At 33.5% G+C, this 10,234-nt stretch overlaps 1 long non-coding RNA gene across 1 annotated transcript; it reads right to left on the bottom strand.

Annotated features, from left to right (window-relative positions):
• Positions 1-4,113: 4,113 nt before the first annotated feature.
• Positions 4,114-8,015, bottom strand: LOC131662040 (uncharacterized). Its single transcript, XR_009301371.1, has 2 exons — positions 7,822-8,015; positions 4,114-7,687 (listed from the first exon to the last, which is right to left on the bottom strand). It is a non-coding gene; the product is annotated as an uncharacterized LOC131662040 (long non-coding RNA).
• Between the last annotated feature and the right edge of the window lie 2,219 nt (positions 8,016-10,234).

Genomic DNA, 10,234 nt, shown 5'->3' with positions numbered 1-10,234 from the left:
TAACGGCCAAACCTTCGCCAACAGTCGAAGGTTTATGCTCCTTTCGTTCATTCAAGTCCTTAGAGTACAAGGCTGATTGAACTTCTTCAAACGTCAGGGACTCCCTTCCATACAAGAGGGTTTCTTTGAAGTGAGCATGTGATCGAGGCAAAGAACACAATAGTAACAACGCTTGATCTTCATCATCGATCTTCACATCAATATTTTCAAGATCAAGAATCAGCTTGTTGAACATGTCCAACTGCTCAGCCAATACTTTGTCTTCAATCATCTTGAATGAATACAAAGCTTGCTTCAGGTAGAGTCGATTTACTAGCGATTTGGTCATATACAAACTTTCAAGTTTCACCCATAACCCTGATGCCGTCGTCTCCTTTGATACCTGCCGGAGAACCTTATCACCAAGGCTCAACAAAATTGCGCTGTGTGCTTTCTCGATCATATTCGTCTTCTCCGCTGCCGTCAATTCTGCATTCATGGCTGCCTCTCCCTTCAACGCTTCCAAACAACCCTGCTGAACCAGTAGGGCTTTCATCTTCAAGCGCCACAGACCGAAATCATTCACTCCGGTGAACTTTTCAATCTCATACTTTGTTGAAGGCATCTTCTCCACGCTCACCGCACCAATTTGTTGTGAAAAACGATACCAATAACAAAATATAATAGGGAATTAGGGAACAGAAGAATTGGTTATAACTGCTATTCTTTCACTTTCTCTTAAAACAAGATTACAAGTTTACAAGAATAACAAATAACCTCTCTCACCCAAATTAGGATTTGCAGCTTAGCAATGATGAGAGACTAGTATGCTATTTATAATAAAACCTAACATACTAACTAATGGGCTTTTTCAGCAAGGCCCATTACACAAGCCAACTTAATAAACAAGCTAACTTAACAAATTAGGGTTTAAACACTAAAACCTAATTTAACATGCTAACAACCCTAGCATCTTCGACATCTGCATGCTAGACCCATCTTCGACTACAGCATGCACACTTCGACACCAGCATGTGAACAATCTTTCGACTTCATGCTTAACTCTGTCGAACTGTCGAACCAAGAAGCTACCCTTCGACAATACTAGAGTTCGATCCAATATCTCACAGTAAAAATAAAAAGCTTTGGAAAAAAATAGAAATAAAATAATCATATAAAAAAAGTGTATATACATAATACATACACCTTCAAAAGCTATGCCCACTTGCCACATGACATTCCAATCATAGTGACTTATTATTTCTCAAAGAATCAAATTAATTATCTTCAAAATGAAAAAAAAAAAAAAAAAACTAGCATAATGACAATGAAATTGAAAATTAATCAATTATTTTTAAATAGTACGTATTTCAAATATATCATCCACTAGCAATTGTGAAGATATTTCATTTAAGGATCTAGAGCATATTTCTACCCAAAAGAATCAAAAATATCTAGAGCATATTTAAATTTAAGGATCGTCTCTTTCAAATGGAGAATTTACGACCACTTGCATGACAACTATCATTAAAAGAACACTGTAATTTAATACTTTAGCAAAATTGTAAGGTTTACAAAATAATTTTGCTTAACATGATATTTATAATTTAGAGAATGAAGATCTGTCTTGGACAACATAGTTTATATCTTCTTTATATTTTTGATTTATAAATAAAGGAACAATAAAAATAAGTGGAAATAAAAACTAAAATGATTATTTAATAATATAAAGAAGAAATGATGATAAAAGATATGTGTAAGTATTATATTTCTGTAAATAAAAAAACACATGTAAAATGACAAATATTTTTAAACAAAAATGAATAAGATAAAAATGATAGAAATTGTTGTAAATTTAGAGTAAAAATGAATTGTTTTAAAGAATGATTTAGGTGATAAAATGTCGAAGCTTGTGAAATGTACAAGAAAACTAATAATGAAATTAAGAAGACGATGAGTGAAGCAAGAATTCAAACTTTTGACGGATTATACCAATCTTTAGGAATCAAGGAGTGAGAAAAATCTATATATAAGCTTGCTAAGGGAAGAGAAAGAAAGACAAGAGATTTGGCTCAAGTGAAACGTGTTAAAGATAAGGTAGAATCTTGGTTTAGAAAAAAAATATAAAGGATAAATGGAAGACATATTTCTACAATTTATTTAATGAAGGATATGATATGTCAACGGACTCAAGTAGCCTCCACATTAGGAAAGAGAATCGAAACTATAATTACTATTGTCATATTCAGAAATAAGAGGTATGAAATGATGTTCCGGAGGAGATAGATGTTGAATACGATGTTAGAACAAGTTGTCTGACAAGTTAAACCAGATTTAACACACAGATGGATAATAATGCATAGTCAATGTAAAGCACTAAATAACACCAGACATCGTTAACGCAATTCGGTGAAACCACACCTACATTTGGAGGGAACTCTATCCAAGAAAAGAAACTCACTATTAGTAGCTTAGTACGCGTAATTTTATAGGAACAACAAGTCCATGTTGTTAAATGTCTCTTCCTAGCACTACCCAATGAACTTCTATTCAGGGACTCCCCCTAAATATGAGATTATATCTCATTTTCTTTCAATCACTAATCCCAGGGGATCAACTTTAATAACAACCCTATTGAAGGTTGAGTGCTACAACTCAACTAAGACAAAACAACAACTATGCCAAGTTATTGAAACATAGAGTGGTGTACACAAAGATTCTACTATAACCCTTATTATGGCATTATCGTGGAATACAAGTTACAAAGACTCAAACCCTAACATAAAGAACCTAGTATTTGTACACAAAATCTATGTCTCAAGAGTGAGACTTGAGCCTCCTTATATAACAATGTCTTCTAAACTTTTATCCTTTGGATATCTGATTTTATTGCCTCCAAAAAATAACAGAATATGTTGGATATGATCTTCTCCTCAAATATATCCAACTATAAGATATGATTTACTTCTTACTCGAATTCAAACTTAAATCTGATTTGAACGTCTCCAGTTATCAACCAAATCAGCTAAACCATTGCTAAAATAACTGCAACAAATCTAATCAAATCCTAATTAGAATTGTGCACCAAACAACATCCATATAATCTACTGTCAAGGCCATATGTTGCATTGCACACATGTTGAAGCATCGTGTTCAACATGTTGCATCAGTACATCCAAATTAACTCTTTAGCTTGAATCTGTAGATCTTCTTTATAAATTGAATCTTGGATAGAATAACTCATAACCATAACTACAATAACATTTGTGTGTTGTAAGAAGCCATATGTTGCACCACTTATGTTGGAACATCGGGTTCCACATGTGTCCCTTCTACATCAGAACTAGCTTGAACCAATTCCATGTTGTGTTGCATAATGAAGCCAATCACAAAAGAAACTTCATTCTCCCGCTTTGGAAAATTTTGGCAAAACAACTCTTCGAGCATAAAAACATAGTTGAGTACTAGAGAAGCATATCAATAGTAGCTAAAGTTAAATCATCAAAGCAAATTAGCAGTAGTAGAAGTCAGCAGCAATTTGTAGCACAGACGGAAAATCATAAGGTAGTTATACGCACATGAGTTTGTATGTCAGAGGTCATGAGGTAGTTACACATACACGAGAATGATACACTATCATTATTAAGCTCCAAAATAGTAAGTCATGCAATCATTCAAGATGAGTTAGTCATGGATGAACACACATAAGTTAGTAGTCAGTAGTCAAAGATCAGAAGCTACTAATAACACACATAAAGAATAACACATGCAGATCTAGGCCAGATGTTGCAACATGTGTACTTTCTTCATAAAACCATAGAACTAGCTAGTATCAATTATTACTAAACACATAAGAGAACAACATAAATCAGCTCTGTAATACCCTTCTAAAATCCCACGATTTTCACGAATATTTTTAATAAATAAATAAACATAAAGCAAAGCAAGGATGTCACATCTTCATAAAACCTCACAAACAACTAATCCTGCTCCGTAACACGGGTTGTAAAATATTTAAACATAAATAATATCTTTAGTGCCATTAATCAAATTATTTCAAACCTTGTAGCGGAATAAATATCTCTTAGAAACTTCTTCACAAATTAATCATTACCATGAAAATTAGTTCAAACATCGATAAAATCATCATACTCCGTGTTTATAACTTCATGATTATAAAAGTAATATAAAACATTCAGAATAAAAAAATGCTCAAGGTCCACAATCAATCCATCCCAATCCCGATGTTACATATCAGAGCAAGACCCACTAGACTCAAAGAAACTGAATAACGCACTCCGAAGGTACCTCTTATGCTTCCTGCACTAAACTTGATCACTTACGCGTTACCCACGTGGAGGTAACATTCAAAAAGGCAGGGTGAGTAAATCGCAATCATCATAAAAAGCATAAGTAATAGATATATTATTCATGGCATAGGAATAACAACAACATGACATCAATTACGACATCTATAATACAACATCAATTTGACAATTCTTCTTACCAAACATCACAAATCGAAACATCCAACAAACACATCAATTTATTCAAGTATTTAATACATCATAATCATTATAAAAGACATAAGGAATATATATAGCAGTCATATCAATAAAACAACAATCATATAACATCATTTAATACAACACATCAATTTATTCAAGTATTTAATACAACATCAATTTGACAATTCTTCTTACCAAACATCACAAATCAAAACATCCAACAAACACATCAATTTATTCAAGTATTTAATACATTATAATCATTATAAAAGACATAAGGAATATATATAGCAGTCATATCAATAAAACAACAATCATATAACATCATTTAATATATTACATCATATAACAACAATTATCGGTTCTTCACTTCATAGCATCATCAATCCAAGAATAAATAAAATAGGCTTAAATTTACTTTTGGTCCCTGTAAGTTAGCGAGTTTTTGATTTTCGTCCCTGTAAGTTTTTTTTTGTTGGTATGAGTCCCTATATCTTACTTTTTGCTTGTAGTTTAGTCCCTAAAGCCAAAATCTGCAGGCTTTCCTGCAAATTTTCCTGCGGATTTTGATTTTAGGAACTAAAACAAACGCGAAAGTGAAATATAGGGACTCAGACCCAAAAAAAAAAACTTACAGGGACAAAAATCAAAAACTCGCTAACTTACAGGGACCAAGGGTGCATTTAAGCCAATAAAATACCTCACTTAAAATATACCAAACACCATCTTCCAAGTATTGTGCAATGCCACAGATAATGAAATGCAACTTCATAAGACTCATGCATGTGGTACCAAAACATCACTTGACTTAGTCATCGTTATTCTCCAAAGATCTGCACCAATAGGATCGATTCCCGCTTGGAACTGGAGCACCTCACAAGTTGCACTCAATCCACACTTTGGGATTGAGGCCATCTGTAATACGGTGAACTAACTTTATTTGAAATATACGGATAGCAAGAGTCGCCACCGACTTTTATTTTATCCAAATTAACATAAAGGCTAAAAGAACAGAAAAAAACCTTTTAAGTAAAAACTGAGTTCGGGGGGGTAATTTATGCAAAGGGAAGGTGTAAGGCACCCTTTGCATCCATGGTTTTCCATGGGCTCTTAATTGCTTTGCTCTTTAGTTTTGAAGCCAAAAGTTTCAGAAATGTAGAAGAAGAGGAATAAGAACTTTAGCTCGTAAAATAAGCGTAGCCTTATTGAAGGTTTATGAAAAAGTGTAAGAAAAAGATTTTTAAACCAGAGCAAAGCAATTAGGGGCAAATTACCTGGTTAGATGAAAAATGTTCTTTTAGCCTTCCAGGGCTATCCATACCATAAGAGGGTAAGGAAGTCCTTCGATTCGGAGGTTGAAGGATCGTCGAATTATCGTTCGCCACAAGACTGTCCCATGCCATAGAGGGGCAGGTAGTCTAAGGGAAGGATCAAAATAGCCTTTCGTTTAGGCAACCAGAGGATACCTCAGCCTTTCGTAGGCAACATCGAGGGACGAGATCATATTAGCGAATCGAAGGCAGCATCATTAGGGACTTATGATCTTAGAATGAACCGAGGGCAACATTGCTAAGGTATCCTCGTATTCGAGGGACTTGGCTATTCTGCATTAAAACACAAGGCAACAGGCAACAGGCAACAAGAGGAGTACCATAAAAGGTGCGTGGGTGCAACAATCATGTGATTAAATTCAGAATAAGTTATCTTGTAAAATTAGGTGATTCTAATTCAGTTCAGGGTTATCACTCCCTAGGATTACTAACCACACAATATTATAATATGACAGATTTAAGTGCCTTCAAGGCCACACAATACAACCTCGGAGCAGATACAAAAATATTATGGAAATGGGGGAAGAAAAGCAATAAAACCCCACAAGGCAGATATTTCTGACATAAGTAATAATAAAAGGAAAACAAAGTAAATTGAGTTTCAGGGTTACCAAACATTTGAGCTTTGATTGGTTTGTTAACCCTGAAAATCGGAAAAGGAAAAATAGACAGAAAAGGGGGTGAGTGTAGGCGGAGTTCATTATATTTGAAGGCAAACCCTAATTTTAAATAAAAGAGGAAAAAAATAACAAATACTTAAATAAGGATTAAATCGGGACTTAGCTTTTGATCTGATATGGCGCGTAGGCGGACGAACCCTGATGGTAACCCTGAAAAAACTGCACAAAGAAAAAAAGAAGTTTTTTTAGTGTATGACTGATCGAATGATGAACCTCGTAAACCCTGATTAGGGCACAAGTTAACTATGATTAATAAAACCAGATTAATTAATTATTGATTTTTAACCTAATTAATTAAATCGGCGAAAATAAAATTTCGATTATCTAACCCTAATATATATTTTTTTATCAATTAATAAGAATTAATTAAAATTAAACAACTAATTTAGGCAAATTAAATTAATTTAACAAAACAAAAAAACAAATTATTAATAATAATTAATTATTTTTCTTAAATAAATAAAAAAAGAAAGTTTAAAGAAAAATTTGTTTTTTGAAGAGTTTTTTTAGAGATTTATAGATATATAAAACATTTATACAAAATATATGAAAAAAAGGTCATTTTTAAAAAAAAGAAAAATAAAATAATGATAAAAGAAAATAGAAATCTCAGCTTGTAATCTGGTGTGATACACCCCTGGAGGACCACGATATGCCTGCAACCTTGTATTCGTTGGATCTTGGAGTGATGGAGATCTGGTGGCTGGAAGGAAGAGGCGCAACATAAGCGCGTACGGACTGGCTGCACAGAATCTATGGACAACAATCCTCAAAGAAAATCAAACAAAAATAGTGCATCTGGCAGGGATCGAACCCGCGTTTCTCCATTCACCAATCAGCCCTCTGCGCCAACTATACTGCAAGCGCTTTTTGTTAATACGAATCAAACAAAACATATACAAAAAAATCAACTATTTGAATAAGGGAAAAGCACGCTGGTTACTGTTCTTCTTCCTCCTTCATACTGATTTCTTTTGCTACGAATTGCCTGCAGATCTGCCATGGTTTCCAAACGTAGCCATATACCTGCTCATGTTAAATCCACCAAATTAAAACATAAATGAAACATAAGGACATGGATCGACCTGAAATTGTCTCCTGAACTCAATTATGCCTTCGACTTGGTCTAATTTTGGCTGATTCGTGAGGCCCCAATTTGGAAGCACCGAACCCTAACAATGGCACAACCCTAACCTTGTACAAAAAAACTCAATTAAATTATCCAGGAACATCATACAGGTTATCATGATCATGAATATATAAACCAAAAATGTTTATGATGCGTGTATGATCGGAATCGAAAATTAAAAAAACAAGGCAAACCGTGACCACAATGGTACTGATTCTGGATGCTTTATGACTTGGTATTGGTCTGGATCGCTTCAGGAGCTTCGTGGGAGTGTGAATGAACCTTCAAAACCCTTTGAGATTGGCTATATGTCCCAAACCGAATGTGAATTTTTTATGAAAAATTGAGTTTGGTTATGGTGTTCTTGGCAGCCAATCCTTATGAAAAATCCGTCCCTGACCAATATATATATATATATATATATATATATATATATATATATATATATATATATATATATATATATATATATATATATATATATATATATATATATATATATATATATATATATATATATATATATATATATAATAGATGCAATTAGGTCACTAATCTTGGCTTGAATCTTCCTTGAATCAAATATTGGGAATTTGATTAAAATTGATTTGTAAATATTTCCAAATTTGCTCAATCTCAATCTCTATCTTTCCAAAATTCTATGCCACGAAATTTGCATCAAATATAGAGTATTTTGATGATTAGAATTGATTGGAAGCAAAAGCAAAACAAATCCTTTGTATTTTTCTTAATTATTTGATTTAAATTGCATTTTTAATGAATAAAATTCACTAAAAATAAAAATAAGAATCAAAAGAGTGTGGCATTGGGTATGGACATTATTGGTGACTTGTGGAACAAGATTGGATCAAAAAAAGATTGGGCCCATTTGCAAGAAAATCCATTTTGAAACCTTTTGTTTCACATTTTTTCTTAAAAAAATGTCCAACTTTGACAAGGCATATCTCCCTCAATTTTTAAGATATGGAGGAGTTCTAGGACTTTTTGGAAACCTCAAGATGTCTTCTACAAGCCACTTTGGAAGATATTTTTCATTTGGAGATTTTATCTTGATGATATTGCTCCTGACAAAAAACTGCTCTCGGTTGACTTTCAAAAATGACCTGTAATCTTTTGATCTATATCTCTCAAATGAAGCATTTTTAGACTTGGCATGTGAGAGACAAAATTGTAGAGAATTCAATTTCCTTCAAAATGAGATTTGGATGGAAAATTTCTGATGCTCCATGTGGAAGTTATGGCTGGTCAAAGTTCAGTTGACTTTCTCCTATGAAAACCCTAATTTAGAAACTTTTGAATTTGTTGATTTATGATCTTTTCTTGATGAACCATGATCAATCCTTGATCAAATTGTGAATGATACTTCAAAATAAGGATGTTGACAAAAAAATTAGGAGTTTTGAATGTGGTTTGACCACAGTTGACTTTTAGGTCAAATCAGTCGACTGTTGACTTTTTGAACTGTTGACTGAGCAATCTTGAGAATCAGAGTCTGAAACTTGGCATGAGGACCCTTTAAAGCATATGAGAGGCCATGGGATACATTTTAGGTCTTAGAACATGATTTTACTTTGAGAAATTCAAAACCCTAGTTTAGAGGCTGCTGTTTAGGAGACAGACTGCATGCTTCCTTCTTGTGTATCTTTGAGCATTTGAAAGTCAGATGGATTGAAATATGAATAAATATGATGGGCAAATTTTGGGGTATGACACCATCACTGGACCAAAACGTCCTAACATCATTGGATAAATATCTTGCAAACTTCACTGGACAAAAGTCCTATAAATTCTATGAATGCATGATGCGCAACACCACATAAAATACGACCCCGACTAGTCAAAACGCATCATCATTCATCATATTTATCATACATCATCACATGCTTAATTTTACACACATCATCATAACATAATCGATTCATCATATTTCATCACATACTTCATATTACACACATCATCATAACATCATCGATTCATCATTTAACATACGTCAAGTTACGACAAGGCATAGTTAAATTAATTCACAATAGAAAGCATTACATATTGGTATATCACCACATGATCTCATAATCTCATAATAAGGAAAACACACATCATAATCATAATAACATCATGTCATCATAAAGAAAACACTCAACAAGTTATACCAAAACATGTCAAAATGAACTCATAACAAATGGCATACTTCTTATGTTAACATTACATAGTTCATCACTTAATCCAAATTCAAGCACTATAAAAATACATACTATGATTCATTTTATTCCACTATGGTATGATTCATTTTCAAACATTTCAAATGACGCATCAATCGGAGTTCAGAAACTCAAGTTATGGCCTTTACAAGAATCTGTAAAAAATTAGTCTACCTCGGGTCCGCTCGCGCCAACCCATGCGTCTACCGTTTGCTCAAAATCACAATTTATCACTACCTCGGGTCTAGTCGCACTGACCCATGCGTCGACCTCTCGCCTGCATTTGCATTGACCGCACCTCTGTTTGCATCGACCGCACATTGTTCGTGTGCTGAGTTTTTTTGCAATTTTTAGACTAGTTCCTTTGCGATTTTTACACATCTTAAGCCCT

This window comes from Vicia villosa, linkage group LG3, assembly GCF_029867415.1.
Source record: "Vicia villosa cultivar HV-30 ecotype Madison, WI linkage group LG3, Vvil1.0, whole genome shotgun sequence".
Taxonomy (NCBI): domain Eukaryota; kingdom Viridiplantae; phylum Streptophyta; class Magnoliopsida; order Fabales; family Fabaceae; genus Vicia; species Vicia villosa.
Note: the sequence above shows the minus strand (reverse complement) of the source record. Positions and strands in the feature narration are given on the sequence as shown.